This window comes from Odontesthes bonariensis, chromosome 5 (genome assembly GCF_027942865.1).
Source record: "Odontesthes bonariensis isolate fOdoBon6 chromosome 5, fOdoBon6.hap1, whole genome shotgun sequence".
Taxonomy (NCBI): Eukaryota; Metazoa; Chordata; class Actinopteri; order Atheriniformes; family Atherinopsidae; genus Odontesthes; species Odontesthes bonariensis.
In genome coordinates, this window is record NC_134510.1 from 35,039,366 (window position 1) to 35,061,434 (window position 22,069).

Here is a 22,069-nt window from a genome sequence, read left to right on the forward strand (position 1 = left end):
TTCTGTAATTTTAAATCTCTAAGATCATTAAATGGGTTTGGACCATTCGCCTTAATTATTGCAAAAATGCATTTTCACAATTTTCTGATTCATTCACCGAATACATCCTATTTCTTATATACAGTATGTTTACACTGTTTAAAATGACTCTTTGGTAAGGATATAAAATGTAATTTGCATGATTTTACAGGCGATGACAATGAGGCCCAGTGTGTGTGTGTGCATTTAAATATTTCAGCTCCTGTGTGGATCAATAACTTCACCTAGCTTGGCCATTCATACTAGACCACTGTTAACATACATAGCATAGAGTCAAGTCAAGTCAAATTTATTTGTATGGCACATTTCATGTACAAAACAATTCAAAGTGCTTTATATAAAATAAAAGTAAACAAATAAAATGATTAAAATGAATTCAAATGATTAAAAACAAGCAGAGAGAGATCCACGACTCGACCCTTAAAAGGCCTTTAAGAAGACAGAAGCTAAAACAACATTTCAGAAGGGATAAAAGTGTGCTCTTTGGCTCCCCCTACATTTGTGCGCTGTAACACCACAATCATATAAACAAATGTCCATGTGAGCCCTGCACATGTACTAGCCTGGCTGAGCGTCCACCATCTCATCGAGATGGTGGTCTGGGAACTAGGTGTGCATTTTCTCATATTTGAGGCGTGGTTTACGAATGCTTAGAGCCATTTATTGGGCGCTACGAATGTCTATCAAATGACGTCAGATTCTTCCCATGCTGCTTTGCGCACGATTGATAGCCAGTTGTATCACTTATACCAGATGACGACAGAAATTCGACGAAGAAGAAGAAGAAAAAAAAGTAAAATAAAAGTAAACTTGCGCTCTAAGTTACTTAAAACACTTTCTAAGGCTGCATTGAACGGTAACGTTGTGTCCGCTGCCATGTTGGATTAACACTCTACAAGCTTCGGTGTAGCGCATAGACGTCGTCAACATCTTGCTGCCCCCCCCCCCCCCCCCCCCCAAACTCAGGCAAAAATAAGGGCGGTGCTTTCCAGGCTGACTTTGCAGTGAGAATGAAATTGCGCGCAAAGCAGCATGGGAATTCCCAGGCTACACATGTACAGCATTTTATATGGATGTATTGTCACATTAAAGAGGCCACAAAGATGCCATCAGAAGCCAACCAAGATTTTTGTTCTTCTGATTGTGGATTTGGGTTATTTTGTCAGTTTGTTTATTCCATTACTCCCCAGCTTTATGCCTTGCAAACATGTAGGAGATGGACTTACTAAAAGTAAGTTCAAAATGATGTTGCTTCTGATGCTGGGAGGGTGGGCGGACAGCAATTCAGCCACGAAGTGGTCGGCCATGTAAAATGACAGAGCGGGGTCAGCGGATGCTGAGGCACACAGTGCGCAGAGGTCGCCGACTTTCTGCAGAGTCAATCGCTGCAGACGTCCAACCTTCATGTGGCCTTCAGATTAGCTCAAGAACAGCGCGTAGAGAGCTTCATGGAATGGGTTTCCATGGCAACTGCATCCAAGCCATACATCACCAAGTGCAATGCAAAGCGTCGGATGCAGCGGTGTAAAGCACGCAGCCGCTGGACTCTAGAGCAGTGGAGACGCGTTCTCTGCAGTGACGAATCACGCTTCTCCATCTGGCAATCTGATGGAGGAGTCTGGGTTTGGCGGTTACCAGGGAAACGGTACTTGTCTGACTGCATTGTGCCAAGTGTGAAGTTTGGTGGAGGGGGATTATGGTGTGGGGTTGTTGTTCAGGAGCTGGGCATGGCCCCTTAGATCCAGTGAAAGGAACTCTGTCTGCCTTCTGTACAGTCCAACATCAGTGTCTGACCTCACAGATGAGCTTCTGGAAGAACGGCCAAAAAATGATAAACACATGCCTAATCATTGTGGAAAGCTTCCCAGAAGAGTTGAAGCTGTTATAGCTGCAAAGGGTGGGCCGGCGTCATATTAAACCCTCTGGATTAAGAATGGGATGTTACTTAAGTTCATCTGCGTGTAAGTCCTTTGCTGCATGCCTTCCCCACACTCTCTGGGCCCTTTAGCGTGTACCTACTGTTGAATGAAAGCTATTTCTGCCCTTAAAGAGAAAGAGAACCTTTGAGGTCAATCTTTGCATATGGAAATAGTGGTAGGAGCAGTGCGCTCCGACTGTACGTCTATTTGCATATGTCTTTCATAATATGAAATTGTGGTTTTGTAGGAGCAAACAAAAGCAAATGAAGAATGAATGGTTCATGTGTCCAACACGTTTGGCTTATTGTGAAAATTTGGAAATATTTGCAAATAGATAGCCATGTAGAAGCTTTACAGCTGGTTTTATGTCACATTGTCTTCTTGTTTGCAGTAAACATAAAAAATGGATGGGTTCATGATGATGATGGCTGCTCTGTTCTTTGGTAAGAGCATTAATGTTTCAGCATTATCGAGGAAATAAATGAGTGTTTCTCTTTTTCAATCATACCACATCGACAGGTGGTGACAGAAGACAGTTTTCTTCTATTGAAACACAGACAAAGGGATAAAAAAACTAACAGTATTATTTCCAGTAAACCGTAACTGACTTTATTCAGTAAACAATAAACTACAACCCTAACCCAAGCCAATCCCGAAAATAAAGTCTCCTATTGGCCCTAAAATTACCTTTTTCCACACAATAATCAGTTTTACAGAGACTGTATTGATCTCTAAGCAGTGGAAGGACAGCCCACAAAAAATAACTTCCCCAAAGGAAAACTTTGCATATGAAAATTACACCAAGAATTTTTTATACAGTTACATCTCTGACTTCACATATATACCAGTTCAATTCATACCGGACTTCAGAACCTCCGGCTGTTGCACTCAGACTTGTAAGTAACTTTAATATTTCCAATGTACTTATCAGATGAATAGAGTATCAAACCTTTACAATGTGACTGAAAGACTCACATGGAGCTAGTTTTTAAATCATACAGTCAACTTTTAGTTGAGTTTCAATTGGTAAAAATCTTCTTTCTCGATGACAAAATCAAAACCTTTGATGGTTTATAGCTGTGAACAAGTACAGACTAAGTTAGTTACTGAGTTTACATATAAATTTGACCATCAGTCAACAGGAAACTAATCAGGCAATATACTAAAAATCATTCATTTCTTTTGGGCTCATCTTCATAAAGAACCACAAACTTTCTTTTGTTGCAATCTGTTTTTTCTTGGTTATTTTAATGATTGTAAGCTGGATAAATTTGAGAATAATTTTGGATTATTCCAGTTTTCAACCAGTAGAGATCTCACTCAGGCAGAATAAAGTCAACAAGTATTTATTTGGAAATATTTGCAAATAAATAGTCATGCAGAAGCTTTACAGCTGGTTTTGTGTCACATTATCTTCTTGTTTGCAGTAAACATCAAAAATGGATGGGTTCATGATGATGATGACTGCTCTCTTCTTTGGTAAGAGCATTAATGTTTCAGCATTATCGATGAAATAAATGAGTGTTTCTCTTTTTCAATCATACCACATCGACAGGTGATGACAGAAGACAGTTTTCTTCTATTGAAACACAGAAAAAGGAGATAAAATCTAACAGTATTTTACCAGTAAACAGTAACTGACTTTATTAATTAAACAAAACAGTGTTTATACCAACATTTTCTGCCCCATAATACAAAAAGAAAAAAGAGTGTTCATATTTGAGCACTCTGATCTAAGCTTTAAAGGAATAATTGCTGCGAGTTTTAAGAACTTCACCATAATTTAGTTTAATTTGTTTAAATGATTCAGTAAACACTAACTACATCCTCCATCTGTATGTAGGACTTGACCTCAGCTCCTGCTCACAGTACCCCGCGCGTCATTACCACTATGTTAACTTACCAATGAATTGGGCCGACGCTCAACAGTACTGCAGAGACAAATACACTGACTTGGCCACCTTCGAAAGCATGGATGATATAAGCAGGCTGAAAGCTGATTTCTCTTATTCCTATGCGTGGATCGGACTCTGGGATGACCCCAAGTCCTGGAAAACTTCCATGGGCAATGACACCAACTCTTGGAGATGGTCAACGACCGGGGAAACGAGCAAAACCGGTTTCCAGATGTGGGATTCTGGTCAACCAGATTACATATGGGCAAAGGAAACGTGTGTAGCGATGGACACCAGAGGACCATGGTTTGATGTGGATTGTTACATGACCAGATACTTTATTTGCTACAATGGTAAGTCATGTTTTATAGATTTAATCCAGTGATTTTTAAAAGATTTTTTAATAAATAGTATTAAAAGGTGTCTCCTCCAGTGCAGCAATGCTTCTCTTTATGCCTCTTACTATGGAAGACCCTGAGTGCCAAGTACATAAAACTTTACGCACGTCTTAGTAACTATAACTATAATAGATTCTATTTAAATAAGCAAACGTATACATTCATATGATGCTCTTTGTATGTGGCAGCAGTCACTAAGCCTTATTATTAGCATACAAAAGGAGTTTATTTTAAAAGCCATGCTGATATTGACATGAAAATGCTACATGAAAGAAAGTTATGATGAAAGTTCAATAGCCATAGCTGTTAACATTAGGGGAAACTTGCATCTTACAGCACATGTCTGAAAAACATCTGAAAGATTCTTGCAACCAAAAACAATGTGGTTCTTTGTTCCCCCTGACTGTTGTGGGAACTAAGATTATTTCTGTGCTGGTAAGGCATCTTTGTCCTTAAATGTGGCAGACCAACTTAATTTTCAGGATATTTTATGGGAAAATGTTACCCATGAAGAAAAACCTAGCTACACTTAGGAGAACCACAAGCTGGCAGGTTTCCAGTAAATAGTTCTTGTTGGCTTCTATCTAAGCACTTGGGAACAGCTGAGCAGTTGTTATCAATATCTTCATCATTGTGCAAAAACAAACTGAAATGCAGCACAAGAGGAATAATTGAACTTCCACTGGTTTATTTTCTGTTGCAGTAACAAAGCAAAACAAGAAAAACTATGTGTACATCTCACAAGGGGAAACATGGAAGTCTGCTCAAGAGTACTGCAGGAAACACTACACGGACTTAGCAATGATTGAAAATGAGGAAGAAAACGCTGAGGCTTTCAGGATAAAACCATCTGGATATGCACTTTGGATCGGTCTGTACAGAGTTCCATGGACTTGGTCCGACAAGAGCAAAAGCTCCTTCACCAACTGGGACCCTGAAGACAATGCTTATAATCAACACTGTGTGTTAGAACATAATTTGCATCAGTGGCATGATGGGGTCTGTAGTTTCAAGTATCCATTTATCTGCCATCAAGGTGATTATTCATAACATTATAAAGAAATACATTTTCTTTTCAGTTAAAATGTGTCCCATTATTTCTGACTCAGTGTTTATGTTCAGTTCCAAGGAGGATCACCACTTTCAAGATAACGACTGAGACTGATGCTGACCTGACTGATCCAGCTGTTTACAGCCAGGTCCTCCAGCAGGTAAAACTTTCTGTCCCCGTTTTTATTTCAGTATAAATTATGGTTATGTCGGTGACTGCTTATTTAATTCCTCTTCAGATGAACGACTTGCTGACACGTCAGGGATTGACTGACTTCAAACTGCGATGGAAGAGTCCACCCAAAAAACTGAAAAAAAAGACTGAGAGGAATTCACAAAACCCAGTGAATTAAATCAGGGAACAATCATGTCCTCAACTGTTCTTAATGCCGTTTTGATTGTCTCTCTTCACTGTGGTGAACTGTACTTAAGCTTTTATGTAGTTTGACTTGAGTGGTATTTGATTTATAACCAAATCACATACGCATATATATTTGTGTGGCTTTTATTCAGCTCCAGCTCTACTTTAGTTGGAACACCAAACCCTGAAGTACATGATGATTTTACCTGTGCACAACTCACATTTTCTAAACAGTATCACGTCTGCAACCGTAATGTCTCACGTGGAGGCTCAGAAACCGACAGCAGCAACTCGAGGACAAAATGAGAGACGGGACTGATAGATTTTTAAGTTTCTTTTTCTTTCTTTTGCTCTAATTTAAGTGACAGATTGAACCAAAGTGACACTTTTACCAACAACTAATCATATGATATGCATTTATAACAGAGCTTCATTAGATAAGGGCCATGATTTCTGTGCTTGTTTGTTGTTTTATTCTTTTTAATAATTACTTAAGTTCAATTAATTTTTTTAAAAACTCTGTGTTTTTATTTCTCACTGAGTGATTTTATTACTGTCATCAGCAGATAAGATAACCTGGAACATATTTTAAGATAAATAAAGATAGTCTGAATAATAATGAGCTTGTTTTCTGATTTTTCAACCAATAAAACTCTGAACATGTCTTTATATTCCCAAGAGATCTCAAAGTTTAAAGCAATGACAGCCGCTGCTTATTATAAAACAATTTCAAATCCATCAGTGTTTTTACTAATGACTTTTCCCTTCAATTTTATGATCATTTGTATTTCTACAAGACATGTTTTCTGCAAAGAGACCATGTCTATACTCAGATTAAACATGTGTCCCTGATTAGTGTCTGTCTGATTATGCCTGTGCAGTTTTATCTGTGCTGCATGTGTATATATTCATGGTAACATTACGTGACCACTGCATCAGCAGCATCTGATGTCATTTTCTATATTCAGATTACACATTCAAGGTTTAAGTTCATCGTTATTGTCACCGGGGGGGCATTTAGTGTGCAGCAGCAGAAACAGTCAGCCAAAAACAGTTGTCTTAAACTTATTTTGATGGTTATTTCTTCATATGATGATTCAGTTACAGAATAAGGCTTTTATCAGTGCAGATAACAGTCTTGTATTGCTTTGATTTGACATGTGGTCTTAATGGGCTGCTTTTAAGTCACAGATTCAGACTCTCTCTCTAACGAAAAATTACCTTTTTCCTCACTATAATCAGTTTTACAGAGACTGTATTGATCTCTAAGCAGTGGAAGGACAGCCCACAAAAAATAACTTCCCCAAAGGAAAATATTGCATATGAAAATTACACCAAGAATTTTTTGATTTTTCCCAAACGAGGGCCGGCTCTCTCTGCATGGCTCTTTGAGAGGGCCGGAGATTTTCCATGTAAATAACAGGAAATATGCCTTCTGCATATTGTGGGGGGGGTTAAAGTAAAATATGAAATCAAAATATAACCTTTTATATGTGCATTTGATAAAGAAAATGCTGTTTTTTTATTAAAAGACTCATGTACATAAAATGAGAACAAAAATAATCTCTTTTGTGGGTCAGAAACCACAAAGATTCTTTGTTTCCAGCTGCTCTGGTGGGAGAATTTGGTGCTTTTCTGTAATTTTAAATCTCTATAATCAATAAATGGGGTTTGGACCCTTAGCCTTAATTATTGCAAAAGGCATTTTCACTATTTTGTGAAAATTCATTCACCAAATACATCTTATTTCTTATATCCAGTATGTGTGCACCATTTAAAATGGCTCTCCTCTTTGGTAAGGACATAAAATGGAATTTGCATGATTTTAAAGGCGATGACTATGAGGCCCAGTGTGTGTGTGCATTTATATGTGCATGCAAACACGCACATTTATTGGCCCATTTGCATGCTTGCTATGCAGTTGCTGTGTTGTCCTGTGGTTTCGGGCCATCTGTATTCACGGTTGTGTTGCATGTGCTTGCTGCTGGTGTTGTTGCTACTTGTGCTTTCTTTTTTCTTTTTTCTTTGTTGTTGTTGTTGTTGTTGTTGTTTTGTTTCTCAGTTTTTTCAACTTACAGGTGCTCATGGTGGTTTTTCCGCCTGGATTCCCCACAGAGGCCACAGGATATCTTCCGTTTGGTTTCTTGTGACATGAACCACCTAATTTGCAATGATAATTATAGCACAAGACTTTTTACTCTGTGCTGTGTGTTCAACCCAGTCTCAAAGCTATTTGTTTGTGTTTAGACACAATTTTCACTGTTTTTATCTGCTATGGGACACAATAACTTCACAGAGGAATGCAGTGTCATATCATTTTGTATAATAGTCACGAAACCATTGATGCATCACATTTAACAGGCAGCAAGGTCCACATTTGGAGGTCGAACAGACTGAACTACCGGAGCTACCGACACACTGTCCAGCAGGAGAGCCATGTTCAATTACCGTCCTATTTTGTTGTTTTACACATTACAAACTACTTGGTTAACCTTTTCCATTAGAAATACATGGTTAGATATAATATAATAATTGTACTGCATCAAAATATCCTTTTCTTGGATTACTGGCTGATGAGTCCTGCTCTCTCAGCTTTTTTTATATAAACATATATTTAACAATCTAATAAAACATATGTCTACTTTCTGTGTTGGTGATCTGATTGATGAGTTAAACCAAGCATCGCCATTGGTTACTCAGCAAGGTGAGGTAAAAAAGTGTGACACAAGTTTTGTCCTTGCAGAATTGACTCGTATCTTCAGACTCAGTGGCGGCTCCTGACAAATTTCTCAGGCCGGGCAATATTAGCGATGATGACTAAAGTGACCCGTTCAATGGGTAAATTAATAAGTAACAAGTCAGTTGTCACTATTTATATTTTTCTGGTCAACTCACATTCTTCTATTGGTCCTGAAATGACTTTTTTCCTCACTATAGTCAGTTTTATAGAGACTGTATTGATCTCTAAGCAGTGGAAGGACAGCCCACAAAAAATAACTTCCCCAAAGGAAAATATTGCATATGAAAATTACACCAAGAATTTCTCAATTTTTCCCAAACGAGGGCCGGCTCTCTCTGCATGGCTCTTTGAGAGGGCCGGAGAATTTCCATGTAAATAACAGGAAATATGCCTACTGCATATTGTGGGGGGGTTAGAGTAAAATATGAAATAAAAACATAACCTTTTAGATGTGCATTTGACAAAGAAAATGCTGTTTTTTATTAAAAGACTCATGTACATAAAATGAGAACAAAAATAATCTCTTTTGTGGGTCAGAAACCACAAAGATTCTTTGTTTCCAGCTGCTCTGGTGGGAGAATTTGGTGCTTTTCTGTAATTTTGAATATCTAAGATCAATAAATGGGGTTTGGACAATAGGCCTTAATTATTGCAAAAGGCATTTTCACTATTTTGTGAAAATTCATTCACCAAGTACATCTTATTTCTTATATCCAGTATGTGTGCACCATTTAAAATGGCTCTCCTCTTTAGTATGGACATAAAATGGAATTTGCATGATTTTAAAGGCTCTGACTATGGGGCCCAGTGTGTGTGTGTGCATTTATATGTGCATGCAAACACGCACATTTATTGGCCCAGTCGCATGCTTGCAATGCAGTTGCTGTGTTGTCCTGTGGTTTCGGGCCATCTGTATCCACGGTTGTGTTGCATGTGCTTGCTGCTGGTGTTGTTGCTACTTGTGCTTTCTTTTTTCTTTGTTGTTGTTGTTTTTTTTCTCAGTTTTTTCAACTTACAGGTGCTCCTTGTGGTTCTCTGCCTGGATTCCCCATAGAGGCCACAGGATATCTTCCGTTTGGTTTCTTGTGACATTAACGACCTAATTTGCAATGATAATTATACCACAAGACGTTTTACTCTGTGCTATGTGTTCAACCCAGTCTCAAAGCTATTGGTTTGTGTTTAGACACAATTTTCACTGTTTTTATCTGCTATGGGACACAATAACTTTAAAGATGAACGCAGTGTCATATCATTTTGTATAATAGTCATGAAACCGCTGATGCATCACATTTAACAGTTAACAAGGTCCAGATTTGGAGGTCGAACAGACTGAACTACCGGAGCTACCGACACACTGTCCAGCAGGACAGCCATGTTCAATTACCGTCCTGTTTTGTTGTTTTACACATTACAAACTACTTGGTTAACCTTTTCCATTAGAAATACATGGTTAGATATAATATAATAATTGTACTGCATCAAAATATCCTTTTCTTGGATTACTGGCTGATGAGTCCTGCTCCCTCAGCTTTTTTTATATAAACATATATTTAACAATCTAATAAAACATATGTCTACTTTCTGTGTTGGTGATCTGATTGATGAGTTAAACCAAGCATCGCCATTGGTTACTCAGCAAGGTGAGGTAAAAAAGTGTGACACAAGTTTTGTCCTTGCAGAATTGACTCGTATCTTCAGACTCAGTGGCGGCTCCTGACAAATTTCTCAGGCCGGGCAATATTAGCGATGATGACTAAAGTGACCCGTTCAATGGGTAAATTAATAAGTAACAAGTCAGTTGTCACTATTTATATTTTTCTGGTCAACTCACATTCTTCTATTGGTCCTGAAATGACTTTTTTCCTCACTATAGTCAGTTTTATAGAGACTGTATTGATCTCTAAGCAGTGGAAGGACAGCCCACAAAAAATAACTTCCCCAAAGGAAAATATTGCATATGAAAATTACACCAAGAATTTCTCAATTTTTCCCAAACTTTTTCTAAAGAAGGCCGGCTCGCTCTGCATGGCTCTTTGAGAGGGCCGGAGAATTTCCATGTAAATAACAGGAAATATGCCTACTGCATATTGTGGGGGGGTTAGAGTAAAATATGAAATAAAAACATAACCTTTTAGATGTGCATTTGACAAAGAAAATGCTGTTTTTTTTTTATTAAAAGACTCATGTACATAAAATGAGAACAAAAATAATCTCTTTTGTGGGTCAGAAACCACAAAGATTCTTTGTTTCCAGCTGCTCTGGTGGGAGAATTTGGTGCTTTTCTGTAATTTTGAATATCTAAGATCAATAAATGGGGTTTGGACCCTTAGCCTTAATTATTGCAAAAGGCATTTTCACTATTTTGTGAAAATTCATTCACCAAATACATCTTATTTCTTAAATCCAGTATGTGTGCACCATTTAAAATGGCTCTCCTCTTTGGTAAGGACATAAAATGGAATTTGCATGATTTTAAAGGTTCTGACTATGGGGCCCAGTGTGTGTGTGTGCATTTATATGTGCATGCAAACACGCACATTTATTGGCCCAGTCGCATGCTTGCAATGCAGTTGCTGTGTTGTCCTGTGGTTTCGGGCCATCTGTATCCACGGTTGTGTTGCATGTGCTTGCTGCTGGTGTTGTTGCTACTTGTGCTTTCTTTTTTCTTTGTTGTTGTTGTTTTGTTTTTTTCTCTGTTTTTTCAAGTTAAAGGTGCTCCTGGTGGTTTTTCCGCCTGGATTCCCCACAGAGGCCACGGGATGTCTTCCGTTTGGTTTCTTGTGACATTAACGACCTAATTTGCAATGATAATTATACCACAAGACGTTTTACTCTGTGCTATGTGTTCAACCCAGTCTCAAAGCTATTGGTTTGTGTTTAGACACAATTTTCACTGTTTTTATCTGCTATGGGACACAATAACTTTAAAGATGAACGCAGTGTCATATCATTTTGTATAATAGTCATGAAACCGCTGATGCATCACATTTAACAGTTAACAAGGTCCAGATTTGGAGGTCGAACAGACTGAACTACCGGAGCTACCGCTACTGCCTGATGAGTCCTGCTCCCTCAGCTTTTTTTTATATATATATATATATATATATATATATATATACACATACACACACATACACAAGTTTTGTCCTTGCAGAATTGACTCGTATCTTCAGACTCAGTGGCGGCTTCTGACAAATTTCTCTGGGCGGGCAATGGTAGCGATATGACTTAAGTGACCCATTCAATGGGTAAATTAATAAGTAACAAGTCAGTTGTCACTATTTATATTTTTCTGGTCAACTCACATTCTTCTATAGGGCTCGGGCACACGCGTTGCATTCTGGGATATGGTCGCCATATTGGAGGCACAATCTCGTAAACAAACCCTGAGGCAAGACGGAGATCAAGGACCAAACAGTGAGAGAAAAGTGAGAGAAAAGCATGTTAAAATCGAAGGAAGGATGTGGGATATACCGGGATACATTACAGAAGGAAGCCAGAGATCGGTACATGCAGAAGATTGGCGTTATAAACGGACTGGACCCTTATGAAATACCGAGCAAGGAATGGATTGTCGACGAAGATTTACTTCCTAAGTTCACCCTTTCGGACATAATTGCGTATATAGTATGTGGTGTCAGTGCTTATACTTTGCAACAGTTTCAATTCTAATGACACTTTACACTTTTGTCATTTTACTCTACTTGTAAATAAATAATGAAACACACACACTTGGCTGTATCTCAAAGCATATTTATTTCAGACGACTTCAACTTTGCACAAGACTCCTGCTCATGGTGGTCAGAGTACAACATACAGACACAATCTTGTCAAAGAATGTTTTGTCTTCACCTTCGCATGGCAAAACTATGTTGATAGGTACTTTTGCTGACAAAAAGGTGTATTGTTTCTGACAGTTCCAATCACCCTTTCCATGTGAATTTGGAGATGGGCAATTTTCCTTGTATTTTCCACATTAAATTAAGATTAAGATCAGATTTATTGTCATGTATACATGCATACACACGAAATTTGTCCTCCGCTTTTAACCCATTGAGACATCCCTTGCTTCCAACTGACAGTGTCCTCTTGTGAAGGCGGGGATCTTTACCTCAGCACACAAAAGTCTGTAACTTACCAGAATGAAAATGCAGAGAACACACTCTCATCGACACCGGGATTGAATGGAAAGTTATGCTTGGTCGTCTTACAGCAGCGATCCATGCTAGTCGACGACGCTTTGTTATCTCGGACACTTGGTCTCCGTGGGTGTGCCTCCAAGCAGGAAACCGTTAAAAAGATAAACCATTTACGATTTCCCCCCCATTCCTGTCACGGCTTACGCTATTGCACCCCACGACACAGCAACGTGCGACCATAGTGGCAAAGACAATAAGTAAAATAGATAAACCAACGAAGAAAGTTCCGAGACCAGGCGGGAGTACGTCTGCTTGCAGTGGAAAACAATGTAAACAAAACAGTTCTGAGCCTCCAGTATGGCCGCCGCTCACGTAGTGACGTCACGTGCCCGAGCCCTATAGGTCCTGAAATGACATCTTTTCCTCACTATAGTCAGTTTTACAGAGACTGTGTTGATCTCTAAGCAGTGGAAGGACAGCCCACAAAAAAAAACTTGCCCAAAGGAAAACTTTGCATATGAAAATTACACCAAGAACTCCTTATACAGTTACACGTCTGACTTTCAGTTTAATTCATACCGGACTTCGTAACCTCCAGACGTTGTACTCAGACTTGTAAGTAACTTTAATATTTCCAATGTACTTATCAGATGAATAGAGTATCAAACCTTTACAATGTGACTGAAAGACTCACATGGAGCTAGTTTTTAAATCATACAGTCAACTTTTAGTTGAGTTTCATTTGGTAAAAATCTTCTTTATCGATGACAAAATCAAAACCTTTGATGGTTTATAGCTGTGAACAAGTACAGACTAAGTTAGTTACTGAGTTTACATATAAATTTGACCATCAGTCAACAGGAAACTAATCAGGCAATATACTAACAATGATAAATTTATTTTGGGCTCATCTTCGTAAAGAACCACAAACTTTCTTTTGTTGCAATCTGTTTTTTCTTGGTTATTTTGTTTGTTTTAATGATTGTAAGCTGGATAAATTTTAGCGTACATAATTTTGGATGATTCAAGTTTTCAACCAGTAGAGATCTCACTCAGGCAGAACAAACCAAGAGTCAACAAGTATTTATTTGGAAATATTTGCAAATAAATAGTCATGCAGAAGCTTTACAGCTGGTTTTATGTCACATTATCTTCTTGTTTGCAGTAAACATCAAAATGGATGGGTTCATGATGATGATGACTGCTCTGTTCTTTGGTAAGAGCATTAATGTTTCAGCATTATCGAGGAAATAAATGAGTGTTTCTCTTTTTCAATCATACCACATCGACAGGTGGTGACAGAAGACAGTTTTCTTCTATTGAAACAGAAAAAGGGGATAAAATCTAACAGTATTTTACCAGTAAACAGTAACTGACTTTGTTAATTAAACAAAACACTGTTTATACCAACATTTTCTGCCCCATAATACAAAAAGAAAAAAGAGTGTTCATATTTGAGCACTCTGATCTAAGCTTTAAAGGAATAATTGCTGTGAGTTTTAAGGACTTCACCATAATTTAGTTTAATTTGTTTAAATGATTCAATAAACACTAACTACATCCTCCATCTGTATGTAGGACTTGACCTCAGCTCCTGCTCACAGTGCCCCGCGCGTCATTACCACTATGTTAACTTACCAATGAATTGGACCGACGCTCAACAGTACTGCAGAGACAAATACACCGACTTGGCCACCTTCGAAAGCATGGATGATATAAGCAGGCTGAAAGCTGATTTCTCTTATTCCTATGCGTGGATCGGACTCTGGGATGACCCCAAGTCCTGGAAAACTTCCATGGGCAATGACACCAACTCTTGGAGATGGTCAACCACCGGGGAAACGAGCAAAACCGGTTTCCAGATGTGGGATTTTTCTCAACCAAATTACGAAGGGGCAAAGGAAACGTGTGGATCGATGGACTATAAAGGAATATGGTTTGATATGGATTGTTCCCAGATCAGAAACTTTATTTGCTACAATGGTAAGTCATGTTTTATAGATTTAATCCAATGATTTTTAAAAGATTTTTTAATAAATAGTAATAAAAGGTGTCTCCTCCGGTGCAGCAATGCTTCTCTTTATGCCTCTTACTATGGAAGACCCTGAGTGCCAAGTATATAAAACTTTACGCACGTCTTACTAACTATAACTATAATAGATTCTATTTAAATGAGAAAACATATACATTCATATGATGCATGTTCAATTTTCAGGAGATTTGAAGAAAAACCTGTCTTCAGTCCTGAATAATTAAACAGTCTGAAATACAGTTAAACTGATACAAAACTTACACTTGTCAATCTCTGCACAATAATCTTGGAACATTCTTATTGTCGAGTTCAAAAATACCAAAATTCAGCCAACTGGAGAACAATGGGCCTCATGCAAGAACATTTTCGAATTTTTATTCTAAATTTCTCTTATTTTTTTCGTCCGAACACGCCATGTCAGACTCAACAAACGCTCTTAAGGCGAGACACTACAGGTGAATAGGGTAATATTTTGAAATAATAGACATCACCATGAAACTTCCTCAGTTGATTACTTATACAAGTATGAAAAAAAATGTATACCAAGTTTTAGAAATTTGTTTAGTTCTGCAAATTAGGCAATATCTCATTAAATATGCGCAAATTTGCATATATTTCCGGAAGCTAGATCTGAACGTATGAGAAAGCCAGGTGAAAAATTATTTTTTCATTTTGTTTACACACAAAATGAAAAGAAAATAACAGAAGGATTTCAGGATATCTGCTTTTATTTCCTAGGAAATCAAAATATACTGTCCATAGCCCAAAAAACATAGATTTTCGCCATACTTTTTATTATAATGTCACATAAATCAGGTCAGGAATTATTTATCAACAAATCCTTCTGTAAATATCTTCAGAATACTGCTAAGTGTACAACTGGAAAGTTTGGTGTCAGTAGGTGCTCCAAAGGCTGAGATATTGATACTGGAAAAATACAAAAAACTGATTTTGAGAAAACGGCATTTAAAGATTCAAATAGGGGAATTCAATATATTTGTAATAGAAACAATTGCTAAAAAACAGAAGAAATGTTCAGGCCCTTAATAATACTAATATTGAATAAAATAGTATTATTAATAAAGAATACAAGCTCAATAAAATACAATAAAAGATCTTTTTCTTTGAAAGTTGTGGTGTTTTGGGGCATTTTCGGAGCGTCAGAGTCCACCACGTGATGCGTCTGAGCGAATCACGTTAGCAGAAACGAGCAGCAGCCAATGAGATTTCGTCATGAGCTATAAATCCGCCTTTAGACATTCACGATTGGTTACTGATAGAAAGGAAGTGCCGTTATTTGGGTGACATATCATTGTGCAGCAGACTCGGAGCTTTCCAAAGATACGGGTCATGACAGACTTCAATATGCGCCAAAACAACAACAAATCTGCTTTAAAGTCTAAAGTGCGACCTTTGTTTACTGAAGAAGCATGGATGCCTTGAGAACTGTGGTTATTATTATTTTGCAGGCGCTGTTTACTGCCTTGATTTTACACGCCCAAGTCGTACTCCCAGAGGAATAGCGTGACAATTTCGCAAGTCCCGGTCCTCACTCCTGTCGCTGTCGGAATTATTACGTCCTCATATCGAGGGGCAGTCCACTGTCATGCGATCACCTGTCAGTGTGCTCAAAAAAGTTGCGTTCACACTTTATTATTTAGTTGACGAGGGCAGATTGCGCAAAAGAGCAAATGCATTTGGGTTGTCAAGACAGGTGAAAACGCAGATGTTCGATAATGTGTGGAAGGTGTTTTTTTCGAAAACGAGGTAATGTGGATACAGATTATTTTATAAACGGAAGGGGGGAAATATTCGGTTTTAAAAATACCCGGCTACGTGTGTACAAAGCCTCAAGTTCTGCTTTCAGAGATCAAAAATGGAAAATATGTCATTTTTAGCAGTGTCAGCAGTGGAATTACGGAACCTGCTAAAGCGAAGAAATGGGAAGTAGTTACGAGTGCTGTTAATTCCGTGTCACCTGTAGATTGTAATGTCACCAAAATAAAGAAGAAATGGTTTGATATGAAAATGGCTTAAAAAAAAAAACGTCTCGCCATGACCGCTCGATGACTGCAACTAAAGCCGTGCAATCAGTTGTTGCCTCATCATGATGGCACTTTGATGGGACGGTCCATGAGGGGGGTCTTCTGGCACCACACCTTCTGGTCTGCCTGGGCTAGTTCAGGTAGTGGGAGACCCTCGTTCATGGCAATATTGTGCAAAATGCAGCATGCCTTCTCTGGGCTATAGAGCAGTTTGCCCCGTGCTGTATAGAGACGCACCCACCTGGCCTTCAGCTTATGGGTGCTTTTATGTGTATATGTGTGCAGTCTTTTACTCCGATTATAAACTGATGATAGTTTTGATGACCAAGGGGAGCGCACGACTCCAATCTCCCTCTGAAAGGTTCCTGTGGCCAAAAATCCAAAGGTGGTGAGGACCTGGACGTGTGGTGGAATTGGGTTTGATGGGCGTGTTTCTCTCTGGAGTTGTGGCTCTAGCAAGCTGCATATTTGCAGCAGCACAGTCCTTGGCAGTCTTAATCGCGATATCAGCCATTTGTCTGTCTCTGCAAGGACATCGACACGTTCTCTTCAAGAGCCTGAGTCTCATCCAAAAGCAACAAGTCAGCCGCTGGTTACACTTCCCATTGACCTTGTTATATACAGAGTCAAATTAACAGAACAGAATAATGTCAGCATCATTATGGGGTATAATATATTGATTTATGTTTGCTTCAAAGTAATTAAATATACAATCTTTTGACCTTTAGTCAAGCAAACTTGATTGGAATAACAGCGGACTATTTTACGAAACTCCTACGACAGGTCTGGATCACTCGTGAATTCTGTTCGTACCTGAAAGAAAACGTAAAATAAGAAAAAATTGGTGAATGCGCAAATTCTTTAAAATCACTCATACGGACAACTTAAGAACAAATCTGTTCGTATGAACGGTTGTTGCATGAGGCCCATTAAGTGAAGAATGCAATGCACCACTGAGAGAACGTTGGAGTCTTTAGTTATCTAAATGTAGAGGGAGCTGCTATTTCATGACCTTGTGCGAATGTTCTCTAAATTATAATTCATGGCTCAACAGGCTACCCTTAGGAGAACCACAAGCTGGCAGGTTTCCAGTAAATAGTTCTTGTTGGCTTCTATCTAAGCACTTGGGAACAGCTGAGCAGTTGTTATCAATATCTTCATCATTGTGCAAAAACAAACTGAAATGCAGCAGAAGAGGAATAATTGAACTTCCACTGGTTTATTTTCTGTTGCAGTTACAAAGCAAAACAAGAAAAACTATGTGTACATCTCACAAGGGGAAACATGGAAGTCTGCTCAAGAGTACTGCAGGAAACACTACACGGACTTAGCAATGATTGAAAATGAGGAAGAAAACACTGAGGCTTTCAGGACAAAACCATCTGCAAATGCACCTTGGATCGGTCTGTACAGAGTTCCATGGACTTGGTCCGACAAGAGCAAAAGCTCCTTCACCAACTGGGACCCTAACAACTCCGCTGGTGATAACGAACACTGTGTGATGGAAAATAATTTGCACAAGTGGCATGATGCGGTCTGTAGTTACAAGAATCCATTCATCTGCCATCAAGGTGATTATTCATTACGTTATAAAGAAATACATTTTCTTTTCAGTTAAAATGTGTCCCATTATTTCTGACTCAGTGTTTATGTTCAGTTTCAAGGATGACCTCCACTTTCAAGATAACGACTGAGACTGATGCTGACCTGACTGATCCAGCTGTTTACAGCCAGGTCCTCCAGCAGGTAAAACTTTCTGTCCCCGTTTTTATTTCAGTATAATTTATGGTTATGTCGGTGACTGCTTATTTAATTCCTCTTCAGATGAACGACTTGCTGACACGTCAGGGATTGACTGACTTCAAACTGCGATGGAAGAGTCCACCCAAAAAACTGAAAAAAAAGACTGAGAGGAATTCACAAAACTCAGTGATTTAAATCAAGGAAACAATCATGTACTCAACTGTTCTTAATGCCGTTTTGATTGTCTCTCTTCACTGTGGTGAACTGTACTTAAGCTTTTATGTAGTTTGACTTGAGTGGTATTTGATTTATAACCAAATCACATACACATATATATTTGTGTGGATAGGGATTTTCACTGGTACAACTTAAAACTGAATGCCATTAGATTTTAGTACCGGGTGATGTGGTAAAAGCCATGGTTACCTTGGCAGCAGCAAGTTTTATTAAGCATCTTATTAAATTATTAGGTCAGTCTAATTAAACATAAGAAGGAATTTAGAAACGTATGCAGATCAGAAGATTCTTTTTCTTTCTTTTGCATGAATATAAGTGACAGATTGAACCAAAGTGGCACTTTTACAAACAACTAATCATATGATATGCATTTTCAACAGAGCTTCGTAAAATAATGACTTAAGTTCAATTCATATTTTTAAACACTGTTCAACTTTGATGTGTTTTTATTTACTGAGTGATTTGACTTTATTACTGTCATCAGCAGATAAGATAACCTGGAACATGTTTTAAGATGAATAAAGATAATCTGAATAATAATGAGCTTGTTTTCTGATTTATCAACAAAAATAGAAAAAAAATATCCCAGCTCATCTGCGCCCAGTTGTGTAGTCCAGGGTATACGCAGGTATACGGCATATACCTACTTATTTGTCAGTCAGCATTGCGTGTACCCACTTCTAAATCCCCCCTGGTGCGGCCGGTACTCGCTGCCAGCGCCTTCACTGATTACAGCAGTTAATTTTAGGCACGAGGACTGGTGAGCTAATCAGTGGGGCGGGAGATGTGCTGGCCACTTCTGGATCCTGATTGGACAACTCAGGTGCCACTCCAGTTGATTGACAGGCATGTCTCTTAGAAAGATGCACGATGCGAATGAGAAACGTGGCGTCTTTGAAATGAGTGGCAGCCCTGTCATGTTGAGTATACCCACTTCTCCAGGAACCACTACACCACTGTCTGCGCTGTACACCTTCGCCTCTCCCTGGAACAAGCGCCGAAGAAAACGAGGGAAACGGGGCGGTGTGCTGGTGAAATCAAGGCTTGCCTGTCATCTTCCTGAGTGTCTGATCCTCGCCTCCTTCGTGAGGGTTTTTGTTATTCCTCTGCTGTCAGATGCTCACTGCAGCTCAGGAGTCCCTGGATATGAGCTGTAGCTCCCAGCCCTCCTGCTGGTGCTTCCGAGCTGACGTTGCCTCCCGGCCCGCAAATGGTATCTGTACCGCTGGCCCTGCCGTCGATGCAGAGCTACTTTTCTCCCGGTCTGAGTCTGGTGCCCAGTCCGCTGCTTCTCCCTGCCGCTTTTCTGGGACCCCTGATGGTTCCTACCTTCCTTGACCTGACGACGGTGACACCACCAAGAGCGCAGAGGTGGCGTTGCACACAGTAACCTCCGCCCGCTGAGACATGCCGCGGCATCGACCACCGGGACTCCCCAATTCACACTGAAGATAGTGTAACGTGGAGCTGGAGGGAAGCTTAGCCACGGATGTTATTAGCATAGTTCCAGCATGAAATAAAGTTGTGAGGCAGGAGACGAAGTGGAGGGACTTTCCACAGTGTACATTCATTCACAAATACGGGCCATGCAAGCCAGGTCTCACGGCATAAACTATAGTTCTCAACAAATAGTACAAGGATAAAAACGTTTGTGGCCTGCAGCCTTCACCAGGGTCCACATTACTGAAGTCAAGGAAGTCGACTTGGGGAGAAGCAAGGGTGATACCACATGACTAAACAAAGGGAGGCACCACCGTGTGGCGTCAACTGGCAATGCTCTGTTATACTCTGGCTGTTACATATCCCCCCCTGGTAATAACAAGGCTTTCCTCAGCCATACACAGTTGAAGAAGCAACCAAGCCACACTTACACCTTGTCATACATGAACTTGATGAAAAGTTAGCCGTTACACACAGAGAAAGACATAATGACCAGCCTAATGATATACATATCAATGAACAGAGTACACAATGAAACAGAAACATCCAGTAAACACATCAGGTGGACGACTACAGTGAAATATCCCATTTTTATAGTTATTAGTTATGTTCTTTATTTATGGTGGTCTATAAAAACCTGAACCACACAGCAAAAATGAGGAGATAAAGACCTTAGAAAGACCCTGCAAGGAAATATGAAGTTTGGCGAAACCTATACCACCAAGGCAGGATACACAATGTAAACAGAAGGTATGCAAAAATATTAAAAATTGCATTGTAACTTAATCTTCAACACATACTCGACATAACAAACCAATTGCCTATTACAGGTCAAGTCTTTCAGTATGTTAAGAGTTTGTCCATCTGCTGGCCGACCAACCAGATGTGATTCTGGGGCGACGACTCGGTCTGAGGTCGTATCGGTCAGTGTTACCATGCCCGTCAAAGCATATGTCTGCAGCAGGGAGGTCAGTCTGGCTGCCCATCTGGATGATGGGCTCATTGTCGTCCAGAGCCCAGGCATCCGTTTGCTCCTCAGCCACAGGCACAGCGCGTCTGCTGGGGGAAACAGAGTCCCAAGTGTGGAAACGTTGCAAGTTAACCACATGAAAGACTCCAGCATCCACACCGGTGTCCAGCCTAGTCAGTCTGTAGTTGACATCCCCCAGCTTCTGACTAACACAGAGCGGGCCTGTGAACAGGGGTGCTGGTTTAGCTGTAAAGTTGGACTGTGCTTCAGACCTAGGATGGGTCTTAACCCTAAGAAGGTCACTAACAGCATAGGAGGCCAGACGACGTCTCAAGTCATAATAGTGCTTTCGTCTGTTGTAGCAGGCTCAGGAACCTGACAAGGGGAGGAAATCACTAAACCCCCTCTTGTCTTCTTTCCCTCCTCCAAAAACAGACCACCTAAAACATATAACCTAAGAATGCCTGTAGAGTAACCCTTTTTCTTTCATGAGGATTATTTAAGACAAAGGTGCCATATACGTGCCCCCAAAGCGGCCTGCTGGGAATATGCAAAGGCTCACCCTTGTTCACCAAAGCGGGGGAGAAACCATCCCAGGACACAGCCCTGTTGTTATCTGTGAGGTGTAAATTAAAACCTGACACCGGCAAGGATGAAAGAATCCAGACTCAAATTCCAACCCCTGGGAATTTAACCAAAAAACTCTCAGCACCCAATTCATATGGATTAATAGAACAGCAACAGACTGGTGTCATAGTTGCTGAACAGTGTGGAAACTCAGTCTTAGGATACTGTGTGTTTCTTCCATTTTCATGCCTACAAGTTGACATTTAGTTGGATTAAAATATACATGTAATCACCAAATTACATCTTGTGCTGATCATTAGAAATGACGTCATGTGAAGAAGACACCTCTTTTAACTCATTGGCTGCCAGCCATTTTCAGTGCAGAGAGACCCATACTGCCAAGTGTTTTACAGTATTTTGACTGATTTTCCAAGACCCACAGAAAAGTGTGTCTTATGACTATGTACACACCGAAATTACCAAAAGAAAGA

The 22,069-nt window shown here is 39.5% G+C and overlaps 3 long non-coding RNA genes across 3 annotated transcripts; all 3 read left to right on the plus strand.

Annotated features, from left to right (window-relative positions):
• The first annotated feature begins 2,806 nt into the window (after window positions 1-2,806).
• LOC142380879 (uncharacterized) lies at window positions 2,807-17,967 on the plus strand. The gene is made up of 4 exons (XR_012769879.1): window positions 2,807-2,854; window positions 13,710-13,760; window positions 14,123-14,527; window positions 17,857-17,967. It is a non-coding gene; the product is annotated as an uncharacterized LOC142380879 (long non-coding RNA).
• Window positions 4,960-6,250, plus strand: LOC142380878 (uncharacterized). Its single transcript, XR_012769878.1, has 3 exons — window positions 4,960-5,287; window positions 5,374-5,462; window positions 5,541-6,250. It is a non-coding gene; the product is annotated as an uncharacterized LOC142380878 (long non-coding RNA).
• A 115-nt stretch (window positions 17,968-18,082) lies between the features above and the next one.
• LOC142380880 (uncharacterized) lies at window positions 18,083-18,702 on the plus strand. Its single transcript, XR_012769880.1, has 3 exons — window positions 18,083-18,192; window positions 18,279-18,367; window positions 18,446-18,702. It is a non-coding gene; the product is annotated as an uncharacterized LOC142380880 (long non-coding RNA).
• Window positions 18,703-22,069: the final 3,367 nt, after the last annotated feature.